This window comes from Choloepus didactylus, assembly GCF_015220235.1.
Source record: "Choloepus didactylus isolate mChoDid1 chromosome 25 unlocalized genomic scaffold, mChoDid1.pri SUPER_25_unloc2, whole genome shotgun sequence".
Lineage (NCBI taxonomy): Eukaryota > Metazoa > Chordata > Mammalia > Pilosa > Megalonychidae > Choloepus > Choloepus didactylus.
The window spans coordinates 3,203,605-3,223,896 of NW_023637607.1; positions in this window are offsets into that span (position 1 = coordinate 3,203,605).

Below are 20,292 nucleotides of genomic sequence, written 5' to 3' on the forward strand. Positions count from 1 at the left end.
GAGAAGAGAAGAGATGAAAGCTCTGTCAAAAGAAGTTTTATTGTCCTGCAATGCACAGGCATGCTGAAGCCTAAGAAAATAGTGACAGCCCTGAGTCAAGGGAACAGTAGAGCTTATGAAGGATGGTTGGCAGGAAATTCTTTGTCCAGGGACAGGGAAGCTGGCAGGTTTACGTTTGCAGTCCTTCAGTGGCTACTTTTGGGAAAGGGGGTAGTTGGCAGGTTTCCATTGGCTGGTTTGAGAGTGGGAGCTTGGGAGTGGGAAAGTTTAAAATGTTAAACATTACCACAAGCTTGCAGAATTCCTGAGGGCAGTGGCAGTGGCTTATTGTGTACCTGCAGGGCTCCTAGGGTGGTGGTGGTGGTGGTGGCTTTACCTCAAACTTGCAGAATTCCTGGGGGTAGGGGATGGGGTGAGGGCTTAGGGCCTATACCTAATATTCCAGACTTTTATTTTTCCAGGGATGTTGAGGGACACAGGTATGTCCTTCTGTATCTGCTTCAGGCTGATGGGAGGGAGTTGTCCCTATGGTCCATTGCGGGGTAGTGGCTGGAAAGGGTGTTTTCATTGGAGGAGTAGCCTGGTTTGTCACGGCTTGAACAGCTCTTCAAATAAACTGAGTTGGAAGTTGTAAGAAACAATGTCCCAGAAGGAACACAGAGGAGATGAGAAGTAAGATAGGAGAGAGCTAAGCTAGGATGAGTTGTTAGCTGCATTTTCTTTAGCTTGTTTTATGTCTATATTCTCTTTTAAAGTTTTTAAGTTCTCAGCTACTTAGCCAGTTGTGTTTATGTAAAAACAGCAAGTTTCTTTAAGTAAAGTACAGGTTTTTCCCAATTTGGCAAGGGAGAGGTGGGATAAATGATAGAACTCAAGATTTTTATCTACTCCAACTATGGGACAGGTTTTGGAGGAGAGAGGGCTGGAGTGAGAGGTTAAGACAGAATAGGTGTCTCCTATATTCATTACAAAAATTAACACTCTTATTTGCCACATCAAGAGATACCCGGGCTTGGTGATCTTGATGTTCTTTGGTGAGATCCAGGGAGCCATTTTTCCTGTGCCCCTTCAGTCCTGGTTGAGGGTAACCAACAGGGCTTTTGGAGAGCCTTGCTCCCCCCTGGGGGCTCAGTGCACTCTCATGCCCAGTGTCCTGGCTTCCTGCACTGTGGTCAGGGCCCTGGAGCCTATCTCCATCCTTGGTGCTCCTTTCATCCTTGGGAGCACTCTCATTTCCAGTGCCCTATCTCTCTACATTGATGACAGGTTCCCCATGGCTTCTGCCCCTGGGTAAAACTGAGGTGGCTGATTACTGTTTACAGCTAAAGCTATGAGCTCCACATTATTCTGGTCCCTCCTTGCTCTCTCCTCCTCTGCAGTCTGGTTACAATTATTAAAGACTGAAAAGACAGTATTCATAAGGTTATTCATAGGTGTTTGAGGTTCCAAGACTGACTGTCCTATAAAGTAGGTTCTTAACACTGTGCTAAGTCTATTAAAGAAAAAGGCACATGGATCCTGTTCTAGTTTTCTAATGCTGCCACACACTGGGGAGACCACCTTTTTGGCCCCACCCTCTTCAAACACTGGGACAGCACCCAGATTCCCTTCCATGCTCAACCCCTTCAGAACAGTGGCATGGCAGCCAGGCTCTCCCCAGTTCTCTGGGAATGTGCTCCACCCTCTTTGGGACCTGGGGTGGCAAAACTCTTCCAGAGCATCACGGCAGAATGCCCACCCTCAACCTCTGGGGCAAACTCATCCTTTCCATGCATGTGGGCCACTCTGCTCTCCCAGCCCAAGGCCTCTTGACTCCAGACCTCAACTTCCATGGCTCTGTGTTTGAAGAAATTTTTCCTTCAATTTGTTCCTTGTCTGTCTCCTCCAGTCCAGACTGGCAATGGCTCTGTCTATAAAGATCTCACAAAAATTCTGTTGGCTTCACATGAAGCACACAGGGGTCAAAGCCATCAGACAATAAGACTTTCCACAAATCCTTTCTATTTAACTCCTTTTCCAATCTTGTCTTGTACTGAAATGGCAGCTGGGTTTCATGTTTGGTTACATCCTCATGTTGGGCTGTAGTTTCTGGGATTCCACCCCCTGGAAGCCCATAATTTTCCAAGCCATCAGCTTCTGGTTTCTTTGAACCCAAGAGTTCAATTCTAAGTTTATCTCTCTCTGCTTGCATTTTACTATAAGCTGCAAGGAGAAGCCAGGGTACACCCTCCACACATAGTCTGGAGATCTCCTCAGCTAAGTATTCCAGGTTGTCACTTTCAAATTCTTCCTTCCATCTGACACCAGGACTCAACTTTGCCAAATTCTCCACCATTTTAAAACAAGGATCACCTTTCTTCCAGTTTGCAACAACACATTCATCATTTCTATTCAAGGCCTTGTCGTAAGTATCTTTAGAGTCCATATTTCCACGAACAGTCTCTTCAAAGCAGTTTAGGCCTTTTCTATCAAGCTCCTCACAATTCTTCCAGAATATTCCCCTTATCCCTTTAAAAAGCCGTTCCAACATGTTTGGTGTTTGCAAACTCAGCAACAAAAGCACCCCACTTCTCTGGTACCAAAATCTGTTCTAGTTTGCTAATGCTGCCAGAATGCAAAACACCAGAAATGGATTGGCTTTTATAAAGGGGGTTTATTTGGTTACACAGTTATAGTCTTAAGACCATAATGTGTCCAAGGTAACACATCAGCAATCGGGTACCTTCACTGAAGGATGGCCAATGAGTCTGGAAAATCTCTGTTAGCTGGGAAGGCATGTGGCTGGCATCTGCTCCAAGTTCTGGTTTCAAAATGGCTTTCTCCCAAGACATTCCTCTCTAGGCCACAGCTCCTCATCAAAATGTCACTCTCAGTTGCACTTGGGGAATTTTTCCTCTCTTAGCTTCTCTGGAGCAAGAGTCTGCATTCAACTGCCATCTTCAAACTGTCTCTCATCTGCAGCTACTCTCTCAGCTTCTCTGCATTTTGCAAAGCGTCCCTCTCAGCTACACTTCAAAATGTCACTCACAGCTGCACTGAGTTCCTTCTGTTTGTCAGCTCATTTATGTCTCTGCTGATCAAGGCCCACCCTGAATGAGTGGAGCCACACCTGCATGGAAATTATCTCATTAGAGTTATCACCTACAGTTGAGTGGGCACATTTCCATGCAAACAACCTAATCCAAATGTTCCAACTTAATCCCCACTAATATGTCTGCCCCACAAGATTGCATTAAAGAATATGGCTTTTTCTGGTGGACATAATACATTCAAACCAGCACAGATCATTTTGGTTCCTATATTCCCACTTGCTATAGGTCTGGTGGGCTCTTAGGCTAGGTTTAGGGGATTTTTATTTCTGAGCCTTTTTGATGCTTTAAGTTGGGGAGGCCTGACTAATAATGGGTCATTTAAAATATCTGCTTCCTTTTTTTCCTGAGATAAAAGGATTTATTTCTTGTTTTACCTTTAAGATAACAAACTTTACAAGCCACCATTTTACCTTTAAGATAAATACTTTATAAGCTCCCCTCATGGTCCTGTCCCAATAGAGGATTATAAAAGTTGGACATATGGAATTTTAGACTATTTCTCTTTTCTTTTGCAAAAAAGATTTAATAAGCATATGGTGTTAAAGTCAAGAGTGTCATTTTGTGAACATTCTTCCCACTTTTAATAAGGAGCTACCACTAGGGCATGGCAGCTTCCCCACCCGCTTCCCTCCTTGGGGGATTAGGGTGTTGAATTTCCTCTGTCTTAACCCTTTGTTGGACCAGAGGTTGAACATGCTTACGTTTTTCAGTTTTAATTTCCCAGTTAGAAAGGGGTTTACATTTTATGGTCTCAGGGGAAGCTAGGATACATTTAACTTGCCCTTTTACTCTAGTGTATTTGTAAACTTTTATCCAGAATGTTTTTAATTCTGCTTGGGTTAATTGCGTATCCCTTCTTAGCTTCAATTCTTCTTCTAAGTGGCAGACTGCTGCATCAGCCATTAAGGCTTTTATTTTTTAGATGTATACACAGCTTTAAAGAATGGCGAGGCATTATTAAGCAGTGATATCACTAGTTTTTACCATTCTTTAACTTTGACCACAGACATAAATTTCCCTTTCTGCAAACTTTTTGCAACATTCTGTATCCATTTAAGGTTTTGTTCCACATTTAAAAAAAATAAACAGTCATTCAGGGCAAAACTACTTTCCTTTTCCTTTCAATAAAAACATCTTTCATATCCTTTATATTTAAGTTATTAAAACAATCTTAGAAACTGTTCTTAAGCAAGCATTTCATAACATACTCGTGCTTGTTTGGATGTATTATGTCCCCCAAAACTCCATGTTCTTTGATTCAATCTTGTGTGGGCAGATGTATTAGTGTTGATTAAATTGGAATTCTTTGATTGAGTGTTTCCAAATAGATGTAATTCAATCAACTGTGAGTGAAACATTTGATTGGATAATTTCCATGGAGATGTTTCAAGATGGATGTTAATTGGATCACTGGTCATATAAAGGAGTTCACAGGTAAGGACACCAGAGCAACTAAGAGCAACATTTTAGAGGAGCTGCAGCTAAGAGAGGACAAAATGCCCCAAGAGCAACATTTTGGAGAATGCCATTTTGAAACATAACCTGGGAGCAAGCAGATGCCAGCCATAAGCCTTCCAAGTTAACAGAGGTTTTTCTGGACAAAAATGACCGTCCTTCAGTGAAGGTACCCCCTTACTGTGGACACTTTAGGGTCTTAAGACTGTAACTTTGTAATCAAATAAACCCCCTTTATAAATGCCAATCCATTTATGGTGTTTTGCATAATGGCAGCATTGGCAAACTGGAACAATATTATTACCATTAAAATTAAACTTGTTAGAATAATGCTAAATACTTAAAACACTTTAGTTAATGCATTACTGAAACAGAAATACATAATTTTTAACAAGAATTCCCAGTATAGGAGTGGAACATTTTGGGATTATTAAGAAGGAGTGAGAAAATGTATACTATGGAGGGCATAAGGCAGTGGAGGGGGTTGTAGGGGCTTAGAGATTATACATCTATTCCAATAATAGAGACTGAGGAGCAGTTCAGTGGCCTGGAGAATTTAGGCCTAGTTGAGGAAGTGACTTTCATGTGTAAAAGGAATGAAATGCTTTTACCTGTGACTGAAGGCATTACCTGTGGTTTCCACAGCATGATGATGGTAACTGGAGCCTTTTCAGCACCCAGGCATTTTCAATTGTCCATGGATTGCTCAGGAGATTGGGGAGCTTGAACTGTGGATTGGATTGGTTTTGGGAGTCTGATGTTTTCTGACCTGGAGGGGCCTGAGAGCAGTTGGACTTTCAGTGGCCTTGCTGTTTGCACAGTGGATGGGGCTCAGGAGGAGTTTTATTCCTTTAAAGCTTTTTCTAGTAATTGACACACTGGATTTCTAGAGTTAGCCTTATCTTTTGTTTTCTCCTGCTCCTGCTGACAGCACTCCAGGTTTCTATTATTAAACACCTTGAAGGTTAGGTTTTTGGAGTTAGGAGGCTAGGTTTTAATTTCTGGAGTTTGTGGTATACATCAGAATTGGCTTGAGAAATTGTGATAGAAGAGAAAAAAAAGGGCAGGTTTTTAGAATATGAACCTCAGTGCTGTTTAATTTGGGAAAGGTCAGAAAGAGAGGAACCTGGATGCAGATGGGTCCCTCCAGTCCAGATACTTTTTGCAAGGGGAGGATATGCTGAGGTCAAGAGGAGAGGATCTTTTGCAGGAGAGGAAAGGAGGGTTGAGACTCTGTGGTGGAATCTGGAGACGGGGGAGGGTTGTTTACTGGCCATGGTTTAACAGCAGTTTCAGCTTGGCCAGGTAGGGCTGTGTAAGGAGGATGAGGAGGAGAATTGTGGCAGTGGTGTCTATGTCCCTGGCAGGGGTGGGGTGCAGCAGCAGTGGTGGTGTGGAGCCCTGGCAGGGCTGGGCTGGTGCTAGGTAAGGAGCTCAAGGAGAATTGAGGAGAAAGTTTTTGGAAAGATTGAAGAAAGAGTCAGGAGGAAGGGGAGAGAGAAGAGGTGCCTGTGCATGTTGAAAAAGGCCTGGACATATGGAGCTTCACTCCACTTTTGAAGACACTGACAGTAATTGTCAAGGTTAAAAAGAATTTGGGGACAAAGTGTCCCATTCTTTGGCCAGGTTGAGCCATTATCTAATTTGTATTGTGGCTATGTGGCCCATGATTAGAATGAGGCTGTATAGGGTAAGGAGAAATTCCAGCTCTCAAGCTTAGGAACAATAGAGAGGGTGCCCCCTTGAGAGTTCCCAAGCTCCAGTGCAGTGATGGAGGAGTGGTTAGTGGTGTCCTACTATACTACTCACTCCTAGGGTCCAAGTCCCAGTTGTGGCAACTCCCACCTGGTGCTAGGATTCCCATGAATGTTGTCCCAGACAACACAGAAAGAGAGTGCCAGAGAGAGAGAAGGCACTTTCTCCTTACCCTGAGATGATTTGCTGGTGATGGGTGTTGAGGTCAGCCAACACCTTATGGAGGTTCATCTCTTTCTTGATTCCCAGTTTTAAGCACCAAAATGTTAGGTTTTTCAATTGAGAAGAGACAAAAACTCGATCAAAATGAGCTTTGCTGTCTGGCAGTGTGCAGGCAGGCTGAAGCCTAAGAAAATGGTGACATCCCCAAGCCAAGGGAACAGTATGGCTTATAAAGGATGGTTTGCAGGATGTTCTTCATCCAGGGATGGGGAGGCTGGCAAGTTCAGGTTTGCTGTCTTTCAGTGACTACTTTTGGGAAAGGGGGTATTTGGCAGGTTTCTGTTGGTTGGTTTGAGAGCAGGAGCTTGGGATTAGGAAAGTTTAAAATTTTAAATGTTATCACAAGCTTGCAGAATTCCTGAGGCCAGGGATAGAGGTTTATGGCATACCTGCAGGGTTCCTAGGGTGGGGGTGGTGGTGGCTTTATCTCAAACTTGCAGAATTTCTAAAGGTAGGGGTTAGGGTGTGGTCCCAGGGCCTAAATCTAACAATTTTGACTGTTGCTTTGAGCCTGTTTTCCCTTATGGTAGCCAGGTCCACTTTGTCTTTGGTGATTAACTGCTGCTATGTAGCTTCTGCCAGCTCAGGATCTGATTATCCCCATTGCATTTAAGGTTTCCAGGTCAGTGACAGCATTTACCTCAGTAATATATGATCTACAGAGTAGGGGGAGTACAGAGCTCTTCAGGGATAATGGAGCTAGTCTCACAAATTTATTCCTTACTGTCCTGGTAAAAGTTGTGTCCTCTGGATATTTCTCATGTATATGAGCAGGTCTTCCATGATAAACCCACTCTAACATTGCAATTTATCTGAGCCTTTGGATCCACTCCTCTACATTACACCATGGCAGTTCTGGTTATTTCAAGCTCAGGAAATGTCAGCCATCTTTTGATCCATGTTTCAGTCAACCATCTAAAAAAATTGTTAATGCCCTTTCTAACCCCTCAATCTACAACATTGAATGCAGAATCTCTGCATACTGGGCTCATATCAATAAATTCAGCCTGATTCAACTTTATATTCTGTCCACCATTATCCCACACCATAATGTCCATTCCTACACATATTCCCCTATTTTTGTCTATATAAATTGGAAAACTCATGGAGCTCTTCTAGAGTATAGTGTACTTCCTTATGAGTCACACTTGTACCTCCCCTTTCAGGGTCTGTAGGGGTTTTAGTTCTTGGTATAGGCCTGGAAGAAAAGAATGGTGGTGGGGATGGGTCAGAAAAAGAATTAGAAGTATCCTTCAAGCTAATTACCTTAGGGTATTCTGTTGCAGTTTCACCTGGTGAAAGAGGTTTAATCTTTTCAGACAGAGGAGTGTTTCTCCAGGGGAGGTGATTACAGGATTAGCAGGCACTGAAGTGTTAATCTCTTTAGGAAGAGTTTGGATGACAGGCTTCTCAGGGCAGACTGGAGGTCAAGAAGCTATTTCCTCAAGGCAGTCTGGAGTTCAGCTAGCTGACTCCTAATGGTAGGCCGAAGATGGGCTGGCTCTTACCTCAGGGCAAGCTAGAGGAGAGGGGACATTTCCTAAGGGCAGACCTGAGGTATATCTAGCAAAAACTCAAGAATTCAGAGTTTCAATGTCCCCACTGCCATTATTATCAACCCATATGCCCCATCTCAATTTTCAGGAGCCGGTTCTTTCCCAATAAATGTCTTTACTTTAACAGCAGGCACCCTGCAATGTTGAGATTTTAGTTTACATTGTAAATCTGCTACTTGCACAGTGACACTTTGGGTCTGGTTTTCAGAGATCTCAAGTCTGTAGTCACAGGAAATAAAATTTCTTTCAGGGCACATATGGAAACATTTACATCTTTCATATGGCATTTAAAGTTGCAAATTTGAAGCCTTTGGGTCATCCCTTTCTCTTATAACACTATCCAGTGTATTTGAAGAACAACCAGTCAAAACCATTATACCCCTTAACTCCACAAAACTCCATTAAGATGTCAAAAACACTGTCACCCAGAGCCTTACCTCATAGAAGAGTATGATTAGGGTAATCGAATGGTGATATTTTGCATATCTCCATTGTCAACTCATGCCATGGACTGTCAATGCCATCTTGATTATTGGAAATAGAGTCATTAGTGCCTTTGAATCTAATCAGATTAGAAAACCAATTGTAAAAGCCCACTTTAAGTTTCTGTTTCTCAAGAATCATTCTTGGTACCAAACTGTATTAGTCAGGGTTCTCTAGGTAAACAGTATCAACAGAGATATCTATAAATATGAGATTTTATAAAATTGTCTCACACAACTGTGGGGATGCATGAGTCCAGATTCCATAGGGCAGGAGGACACATGAGTCCAAATTCTGTAGGGTAGGCAGCAAGATGGAAACTACAATGACTGGATTAAATCCAGCAGATTTAATTCTCTCATTGCAGAAGACACTTCCTTCATTGATGTAATTATCCACAGATGCAATCAATTGGCTGATGGTTTAATAAACCAGCCTTCAGATTATTATATAGCCACAAATGTACTTGCAGTAACTGTTAGGCCAGTGCTTCTTTGTCACGGCACCTGGGCACCATAATCTGGCCAAGTTGACACATGAACCTAACCTTCACAAGATCAAATAATATTTTCAGTTTTGCAGGCCATATGGTCTGTTTCATATTCAATGTATTCTGCTGTGATGGTGCAAAAGCAGTCAGAAAAGCATAAATGAATGAGCATGATTGTATTTCAATAAAATTTTATTTACAAAAACAGGCTATAATTCCTGAATTAGATAACCAGCTAATCCAAATCACGACAAGTAATCATATTAACTCAGCCACATGATAAAATATGTGAGATTTATTACCCATTGTATTTTCATGAAAACTTTTACTTCCATTGGAAAATTTCATTCTAAAAATGTAATTTGAATGAGTTCCTTGTATCATTATAATATAACCAATGTAATACTGGCCCTGTGAAAAGAATTGGAGTCATATGAACCCCTTTCCAGTAATAGCCAATAAATTATATATCAGATTGAACCAATTCCTTCCCTATTCCATCTATAAAGCCCCCAAGGGAGTAGTGTCCAAAATCTTGTCTGCCTTTTCTTCTCATTCAGCATAATTCCAAGCAGAGCGTTATCTCTCACCAACCTTGGTGGTGTCTAGCCTCTTCTGGCAATGACTTAAGTCTCTTTTGATTTCCTCTGAGCAGTTTTAATTGAATGAATATCTCAGAATATGATTACTATAGGCCAAATGCTGTTACTTATCCTAGTTTGTAAATATTCAAAGGAGCCAAAAATACATACAGCCAATGGATACATCTTTAGTTCAATAAAACTCTTTTTTCAAAATTTGCTTTTTCGTCCATGTTCACTGTATTGAAGAGAAAAATAGACAATAGAAAAATTCTTTCCTTGTTCCACTTTTTTCAATTTCTTTTTTTTTCATGAAAATAAAATACAGAAGTAATTCTTATTATTGCATCATGTGGCTAAGAGTTAATCATTACTAATGAAGTCTTAATCATTTCTGTGTGCCAGTATGTTGAAATCTAAAACTTGTCAACTTAAAATTAAATTTGAGCTATTTCTTATTTTTCAGTCAATTGTAAACAAACATGTGTGTTTACTTGAAAAATATCATTCATTTAGCATTAATATTCTATAAGTTTCAGTCAAACAAGTTATAAAAAGGCAAGCATCCAGTAGGAGGCAAAGCACATAAATGAACAATTTCATAAATTACAAATGAACAAATTCATAAAATAAAAGCAATGTAGAAGGTAAAGAGCATATAAAAATATATTGCAAAACAAACTGATAATTACATCTTTTCCCCCTATTATATTAATAGTTACATGGATTAAATTGTAGAGAATTTTAAACTTATGGTATTTTACAGTCTTTCCAAAAGATAGTGGAAAATTGTATCAGATGTGGAATTCACACATTGGCCAACAACTTCATTTTTTAAGACTGTACCTACATGAAGTATTAGGATGTGTTCAAAGATGTATGTAAAATTGAAGGGTGCACACTTCAGTCTTAATTATATTTTGTAAAATTGTAATTAATCTGTATATCAATAATAAGACTAGGGAAATAAATGATATATTTACCCAATTAGAAAATATCCTGTTATTAATATGATGTTTGTCCTAATAAGTGAAATGAAAAGCCAGGTTTCCAAAAGTTCATTTATTCAAAACTTATTGATGGCTAACTATTTTTAAGACATTGACCTTGTATTATTTCATTCATGTAAAATGGTATATGTATGTACTTGTTTGAAAATGGTCAATAAACCAGTTTATAGGACAAATAGCCATGAAAATGTAGAGCAATTAAAAAAGAAAAAGAGGGACACTATGTATTAATAAAAGGAACAATTTATCAAGAAGATAAAACAATCATAAATTATGCACCAAGACAGAATGCCTGAAAATACATGTGGTGAACATTGAAAACACTGAAGGGACAAGGTGACACCTCTACAATAATACTTGGAGATTTCACTGCAACACTTGTAACAATAGACAGAATATCTAGACAGAGGATAAATAAGTAAACAGAGATTGTGAACAGTGTGATAAGTGAACTGGACTTAACATTCACTGAAACTTGTGCTCCAAAAGGGCAGGATACATGATTTCCTTAAGTGATAATGGATCATACTCTAGGAGAGACCACGTGTCACAAAGCAAATCTCAATAAATTTAAAAAGATAAAAGGTATACAAAACACTTTCTCTGATCACAATAGAATGAAGTTGGAAATCAATATTAGGTGGAAGGCTGGAAAATTCACAAATATATGGAGGTTAAACAACACACTCTTTTTTTTCTAAATTCATTTTTATTGAGATATATTCACATACCATGCAGTCATACAAAGCATACATTCAATTGTTCACAGTACTATTATATACTTGTGCATTCATCACCAAAGTTAATTTTTGAACATTTTCATTACCACACACAGAAAAACAATAAGAAAAAAATTAAAGTAAAAAAGAACAATTAAAGTAAAAAAGAAACTGGATGCTTTTTTATTTGCCCCCATTTTTCTACTCTTTCATCCATACGCTGGACAAAGGGGAGTGTGGTCCATATGGCTTCTCAGCCACTGAAACTTATTTCATTTCCTTTCCCATCCCTCTTTTGGTCAAGAAGATGTTCTCCATCCCACTATGCCAGGTCTAGATTCCTCCCCAGGAGTCATGTTCCATGTTGCCAAGGAGATTCATTCCCCTGGTTGTCAGACCCCATGTAGGGGGGAGGGCAGGGATTTCACCTGCCAAGTTGGCTTAGCTTAAACAACACACCCTTAAACAACCAGTGGGTCAAGGGAAAAACTGCAAAGAAAATCAGTAAATATTTCAAGGTAAATGAAAATGAGAACACAACATATCAAAACTTATGGGATGCATAAAAGGCAGTGCAGACAGGGAAATATATTGCCCTAAACACCTACATTAACTAAGAAGAAAGAGCAAAAACAGAGGACTCCACTGTTCTCCTGGAAGAACTAGAGAAAGAACAAAATACTAACCCCAAATCAAATGGGAAGAAAATATCAAACATTAGAGCAGAAATAAATGAAATTGAGAATATGAAAACAGCAGAGAATCAACAAAACCAGAAGTTGGTTCTCTGAGAAAATCAATAAAATCAATGGACCATTAACTATAGTAACAAAGACAAAAAGAGAAATGATGCAAATAAAATCATAAATGGAAGGATGGGCATTAATGTCCCCAAACAGAAAAAAGAAATGATAAGAGAATACTAAGAGCAACTGTGTGCTAGCAAACTAGAAAACTTAGATGAAATTGACCACTTCCTAGAAAAGCAAGAACAACAAACATTGACTCAGGAAAAAATAGATGACCTCAAAAACCCAGTTAAAAGTAAAGAGAATGAATCTGTCATCAAAATCTCCCAAAATAGAAAATTTCAGGACCAGATGACTTCCCATATGAATTCTACTAAGCATCCAAGAAAGAATTAGTACCAATCCTGTTCATGTTCAAACTCTTCAAAAAAAATGGAAGAGAAGGGAAAGAAACCCAACTCTTTCTCAAAGCCATCATAACTTTAATACCATAGCCAGACCAAGATACTACAAGAAAAGAAAATTCCAACCAATCCCTTTAATGAATATAGATACAAAAATTCTGAACAAAATACTTGAAAATCAAATCCAACAGCACATCAAAAGAATTACACACCATGACCAAGTAGCTTATTCAAGGTATGCAAAGGTGGTCCAACACAAGAAAATCAATTAATGCAAACACATCAGATTAACAAATCAAAAAGGGAAAACCACATGATCATTTATATTGATGCAGAAAAAGCACTTGACAAAATTCATCACCCTTTCTTAAAGAAAACACTTCATAGGATAAGAATTGAAGGAAACTTCCTCAATATAATAAAGGCAGTATGTGAAAATCCTACAGCTATCATCATCCTCAATGGATAAAGACTGAAAGCTCTCCAAGATCAGGAACAAGACAAAGATGCCCACTTTCACCTTTGTTATTCAACATTTTACTGGAAATTCTAGCTAGAGCAATTAAGCAAGGAATAAGAAGTGAAAGTCATCCAAATTGAAGAGGAAGAAGTAAAACTTTCACTGCTTACAGATGACATGATCTTATACATAGGAAAACCCTACAAATCTGCAGAAAGTCTACTTGAGCTAATAAATGAGTACAGCAAAGTGGCAGGATAGAAGATCAACACACAAACAGCAGTAGTGTTTCCATACACTAGTAAGGAGCAATCTAAGGAGGACAGAAAAATATTCCATTTTCAATAGCAACCAAAAGAATCAAATATTTAAGAATAAATTTAACCAAGAATTTAAAATACCTATACACATAACTAAAAAAATGCTAAAATAAATCAAGGAAGACCTAGATAAATTGGAAGACATACAGTGTTCATGAATTGGAAGACTGAATGTAGTTTGATGTTAATTCAATCCAAATTGATACACAATTTCAATGAAATACAAATGAAAATCACAACAGCCCACTATGGAGACATAGAAAAACCAATAATCAAATTTATTTAGAAGGGCAGAGTGGCCTGAACTGGGAGATATCACACTAGTTGACTTTAAAGCATATTACAGAGCTAGAGTGGTCAAAACAGTATGATACTGGCAAAAGATAGGTATATCGACCAATGGAACTTAATTGAGTATTCAGAAATTGATCCTCTTATCTATGGAAAATTGATCTCCGATAAAATGGTCAAATTAACTCACCTAGGACACAGCAGCCTCTTCAACAAATGGTGCTTGGAGAACTGGATACCCATATCCGTAAGAATGAAAGAAGACCCCTATCTCACACCTATAAAAAGACAGCCTAGGGTGAGGGTGGTGGTGGCTTTATCTCAAACTTGCAGAATTTCTAAAGGTAGGGGTTAGGGTGTGGTCCCAGGGCCTAAATCTAACAATTTTGACTGTTGCTTTGAGCCTGTTTTCCCTTATGGTAGCCAGGTCCACTTTGTCTTTGGTGATTAACTGCTGCTATGTAGCTTCTGCCAGCTCAGGATCTGATTATCCCCATTGCATTTAAGGTTTCCAGGTCAGTGACAGCATTTACCTCAGTAATATATGATCTACAGAGTAGGGGGAGTACAGAGCTCTTCAGGGATAATGGAGCTAGTCTCACAAATTTATTCCTTACTGTCCTGGTAAAAGTTGTGTCCTCTGGATATTTCTCATGTATATGAGCAGGTCTTCCATGATAAACCCACTCTAACATTGCAATTTATCTGAGCCTTTGGATCCACTCCTCTACATTATACCATGGCAGTTCTGGTTATTTCTTAAAAAAGAAAAAAAAAGAAAAACAAGGAAAAAAAAAAAAGATGTAGTGCCCCCTTGAGGAGCCTGTGGAGAATGCAGGGGTATTCGCCTACCCCACCTCCATGGTTGCTAACATGACCACAGACATAGGGGACTGGTGGTTTGATGGGTTGAGCCCTCTACCATAAGTTTTACCCTTGGGAAGACGGTTGCTGCAAAGGAGAGGCTAGGCCTCCCTATATTTGTGCCTAAGAGTCTCCTCCTGAATGCCTCTTTGTTGCTCAGATGTGGCCCTCTCTCTCTGGCTAAGCCAACTTGAAAGGTGACATCACTGCCCTCCCCCCTACGTGGGATCAGACACCCAGGGGAGTGAATCTCCCTGGCAACGTAGAATATGACTCCCGGGGAGGAATGTAGACCCGGCATCGTGGTACGGAGAACATCTTCTTGACCAAAAGGGGGATGTGAAAGGAAATGAAATAAGCTTCAGTGGCAGAGAGATTCCAAAACGAGCCGAGAGATCACTCTGGTGGGCACTCTTACGCACACTTTAGACAACCTTTTTTAGGTTCTAAAGAATTGGGGTAGCTGGTGGTGGATACCTGAAACTATTAAACTACAACCCAGGACCCATGAATCTCGAAGACAGTTGTATAAAAATGTAGCTTATGAGGGGTGACAGTGGGATTGGGAATGCCATAAGGACCAAACTCCACTTTGCCTAGTTTATGGATGGATGTGTAGAAAAGTAGGGGAAGGAAACAAAGTAACATTACCAAAAAAAGCAAATGTCCCTAAGCCAACAGAAAATCACAAGGCATATGAAGGCATATGAAGACCCAAGTAGAGATGGACAAGCCAAAGGACCAAATTAAAAAGCAAGAGGAGACACAGAATCTGGAGCAATTAATAAAAGAAGTACATACAAATCTCTAAAACAACTTCAGTGGGTTAACTAAAGATATAAAGGATATCAATAAGACTGTAGAAGAGCATAAAGAAGACTTTAAAATAGTAAATGAAAATAGAAGATCCTATGGAAATAAAGGTTACTGGAGATCAAATGAAAAATATACTAGAAACACACAGCAGCATATTTGAAGAGGTAGAAGAAAAAATAAGCAAATTAGCAGACAGGGCAATTGAATGTGAATGAACAAAAGGAATAATGGTGAAATGTGAGGAACCAAGCCTTTCATGTTACTTAGACCATGTCTGGGGTGGTGGCCTGGAATGCTGGGCCACAAGCCTGCATGGAATGCTGTGCAGGCACACCTTGTAAAGATGTGTGCCTTGTGACTATGACAGCAGCATTAACCATTGACCCCAGATTGTTCCTTCTTATCTGCAGCAGGATGTAAAGATTAATATCTGAGAGACCCTGAATGCTTTGTGTAACAAACAAATAAATAACTGGAGCACAGGTGCATCAGCACCCACTTGGCATATGATGCTGTGGGTTCCCACTCCCTTAAATCTTAACTTTGTGTCTGTGTTTCATTTCTGTCTTGCCCTGTCAGCAACAGTGAAAAAAATTTAAAAAATAGAAATGGATCTCAGTGAAATGAAGAATATGAAACAGGCAAATATAAGAATCATAGTGGTCCCAGAAGGAGAAGAATAAAGGGCTATGAAGAATATTTGAGGACATAGTTGGAGAAAACCTCCCAACCCTTCTAAACAACATGAATATGCAACTCAAAGAAACCCAGTGAACTCCAAATAGAATAAATCCAAATAGACTCACTCCAAGACATATACTAATCAGATTGTCAAATGATGAAGAGAAGGAGAAAGTCCTGAAAGAAGTAACAGAGAAGCAATTCATCACATACAAGGGAAACCACATAAGATTAAGTGCTGACTATTCAACAGACACCATGAAGGTGAGAAGACATATTTAACATTCTAAAAGAGAAAAATTTCTAGCCAAGGATTCTTCCCAGCAAAGATCTTCTTCAAAATTGAGAGAGAGATAAAATTTTCACAGACAAACAAATACTGAGAGAATTTCTTAACAAGAGACTTGCCCTGCAAGAAATACTAAAGGGAGCTCTACCAGCTGAGGAAAAAGAAAGTAGAGATAGATTTGGAGAAGGGCACCGAACTCAAGAATACTGGTAAATATAAATTAAAGGGAAAAAGAGAGACAGGAAAAAATTGTTTTCACAATTGAAAAACAAATGATAAGGTGGATGGTTCAAGAAATGCCTTCACAGTAATAACATTGAATGTGAATGGGTTAAACTTCCCAATTAAAAGATGCAGACTAGTAGAATGCATTTTAAAAAGTATGACTTATTGATATGCTGTTTACAAGAGACTCATCTTGGACCCTGTGACACAAAGAGACTGAAAGTGAAAGAATGGAAAAAACATATTCCACACAAGCTCCAACCAAAAGGAAGTTTAGGTAACTATACTATTGTCAGACAAAATATACTTTAAATGTAATGATGTCATAAGAGACAAAGAAGGTCACTATATATTAATAAAAGGGACAATTCACACAGAAGAAATAACAATCATAAATATTTATGCATCCAATCAAGGTACTCAAAAGTACATGAGACAAACATTAGCTAGACTGAAGTGAGCAATAGACATTTCTACAGTAATAGTTGGAGACTTCAATACACCACTCTATTCTATAGACAGAACAACTAGACAGAGGACCAATAAGGAAACTGGGTACCTAAACAATGTGATAAATGAATTAGACTTAACAGACATATATAGATCCCAAAGTACCAGGATATACATTCTTCTCTACTGCCCATGGAATGTTTTCCAGGTTAGATCATGTACTGGGGCAGAAAAAAGCCTCAATAAATTTAAAAAGATTCAAATAATTGAAAGCACATTCTCTGACAACAATGGAAGGCAACTAAAAATCAATAACCACCAAAGAACAAGATCTTCCACAAATTTATGGAGGTTAAACAACATACTTATAAACAACCATTGGGTTAAAAGGAAATTGCAAGAGAAATAGGTAAATATCCAGAGATGAATGAAAATGAGAACACAACATATCAAAACCTATGGGATGCAGTGAAAGTGGTGCTGAGAGGGAAATTTATAGCTCTAAATGCATACATTAAGGGAAGAAAGAGCTATAAAAACACCTATCTGAACAACTGAAGAGGCTAGAGAATGATCAGCAAACTAATCCTAAAGCAAGTAGAAGAAAAAAAATAATAAAGATTAAAGCAGATGTAAATGAACTGGAGAGCAACAACAACAAAAAAAAACAATACAGAGAACAAATAAAACCAAAAGACAGTCCTTTGAGAATGTCAACAAGATGGCAAACACTTAGCTAGACTGACAAAGTAAAAAAGAGACAAGAACCAAATAAACAAAATCAGAAATGAGATTAAGGTCATTACTATGGATCCCAAAGAAATAAAAAAAAAAAATCATAAGATGATACAATAACAAATTAGACAACCTCTCAGAAATGGAGAATGTCCAGGAAATCCATGAATAACTGATCCTAGCAGAAATAGAAGACCTCAACAAACAAATCACAAGCAAAGAGATCCAGTCTGACATCAAAAATCTAACTATAAATTAAAGCCCACTGTCAGATGGCTTCACAGGAGAATTTTAAAAACTTTCCAAAAATAATTGAAACCATTCTTGCTCAAACACTTTCAAAAAAAATGAAGAAAAAGGAACAACTGCCTAACTCATTTCATGAAGTTACTGTCTCTCAAATACCAAAATCAGATAAAGATACTATAAGAAAGAAAAACTACAGGCCAATATCCTTAATGAATATAGATGCAAAAATTCTCAGCAAAATACTGGCAAATAAAATCCAAAGGCATATTAGGAGATTTACACACCATGACCAAGTTGGGTTTATTTGGCATGTGCAAGGGTGGTACAACATAAGAAAACCAATCAATATATAACAACACATTAACAAATGACAAGAAAAAAATTAAAATGATCATCTTGATAGACACTGAAAATCATTTCACAAAATTCAGCATCCCTTTTTGATAAAAACTCTTAAAAAGTAGGAATTGAAGGAAACTTCCTCAATATGATAAAGGGCATGTGTGAAAAACCCATAGCCAACATAGTACTCAACAATGAGAGATTGAAAACCTTCCCCCTAAGATCAGGAACAAGACAAGGATGCCCTCTGTCACTAATATTATGCAACATTATGCTGGAAGTTCTAGCCAGAACATTTTGCCAAGACAAAGAAATAAAATATCCAAATTGGAAAGGAAGAAGTAAACTCATTATTTGCAGATGATATGATCTTATATTTGGAAAATCCTGGGAAGTTGATGACAAAGTAACTTGAGCTAATAAACAAAATCAGCAGAGTGGTGGGATACAAGATTAATGTGCATAAGTAGGTAATGTTCCTATACATTTGTAATGACCTAAATTAAGAAGCAAATCAAGGAAAGAATCCCATTCACAATAGCGATTAAAAAGTCAAGTACCTGGGAATAAACATAACCAAGGATGTAAAAGACCTCTACACAAAAAATTACAAAACACTGGTAAAAGAAACCAAAAGGGACATAATTAGGTGGAAAGATAATCCATGTTCATTTATACGAAGGCTAAATATCATAAAGATGTCAATCCTACCCAAACTGATATACAGATTCAAGGCAATTCCAACCAAAATTTCAACAACTTACTTTTCAGACTTGGAAAAGCCAGTTATCAAATATATTTGGAAGTGAAAGGGGACTCAAATTGCCAAAAATGCAAATAAAAAGAAGAACCAAATGGGAGAGGATTACACTTCCTGGCTTTAGAGCTTATTAAAAATCCACAGTGGTAAAAATAGAATGATTATGACAAAGACAGACATATTGATCAATGGAATTGAACTGAGAGTTCAGAAGTAGACCCCCAGACCTATGGTCAACTGATTTTTTATAAGGTCCCCAAATCCACAGAACTGGGACAGAACAGTCTCTTCAACAAATGGGGCTGGGAGAACTGGATATCCATATAAAAAAGAATGAAAGAGTATCCTTACCTCACACTCTATATAAAAATTAACTCAAAATGGATCAAAGACCTCAATATAAGATACAGCACAATAAAACTCTTATAAGGTAATATAGGGAAACATCTTCAAAACCTAATAATAAACAGTGGCTTCTTAGACCTTACACCCAAAGCACATGCAATGAAAGAAAAAATAGACAAATGGAACCTCCACAAAATTCAAATCTCTGTCTCAAAAGATTTTGTCTAAAAGGCGAAGAGGCAGCCAACTCAATGGGAGAAAATATGTGGAGAGCATATATCTGGTAAGAGACTGATAGCCTGCATATATAAAGAAGACCTACAACTCAACAACAATAGTACAAAGAGCCCAATCATAAAATGTGCAAAAGATATTGTTCCAGTTTGCTGAAGCTGCAGTTATGCAAAATACCAGAAATGGAGTGGCATTTATGAAAGGAATTTATTAGGTTACAAATTTATTGTTCTAACATCATGAAAATGTCCAAATTAAGGCATCAACAAGAGGATACCTTCACTGAAGGAAGACCAATGGTGTCCAGAAAATCTCTGTCAGCTAAAAAGGCATGTGGCTGGAATCTGCTTGTTCTTTGCCACAAGGTTGTATTTCAAAATTTCTTTCTCCAAAATGTCTCTGGCCTTCTCTCTCAGCTTCTCTCAGCTCCCTGGTTTGTTCTCCTTGGGTGTTTCTCTTTAAACCTCTGAGAGTCCTCTCTTAGCTTCTCCAGGGCAAACTCTGGACCATATCTCTTAGCTTAGCATTTCCAAATGTCCTTCTGTCTGGATCTTCAATATCTCCAAGTATTAGCATCTGTGTTGGCTCTTGAGCTCTCCTTAAGTACTCCAGTGAACTAATCAAGACCCATCTGAGTGGGCAGAGCCACACATCCATGGAAATAATTTAATCAAAGTTCTAATTCACATTTGAGTGAGTCACATCTCTGTGGAAA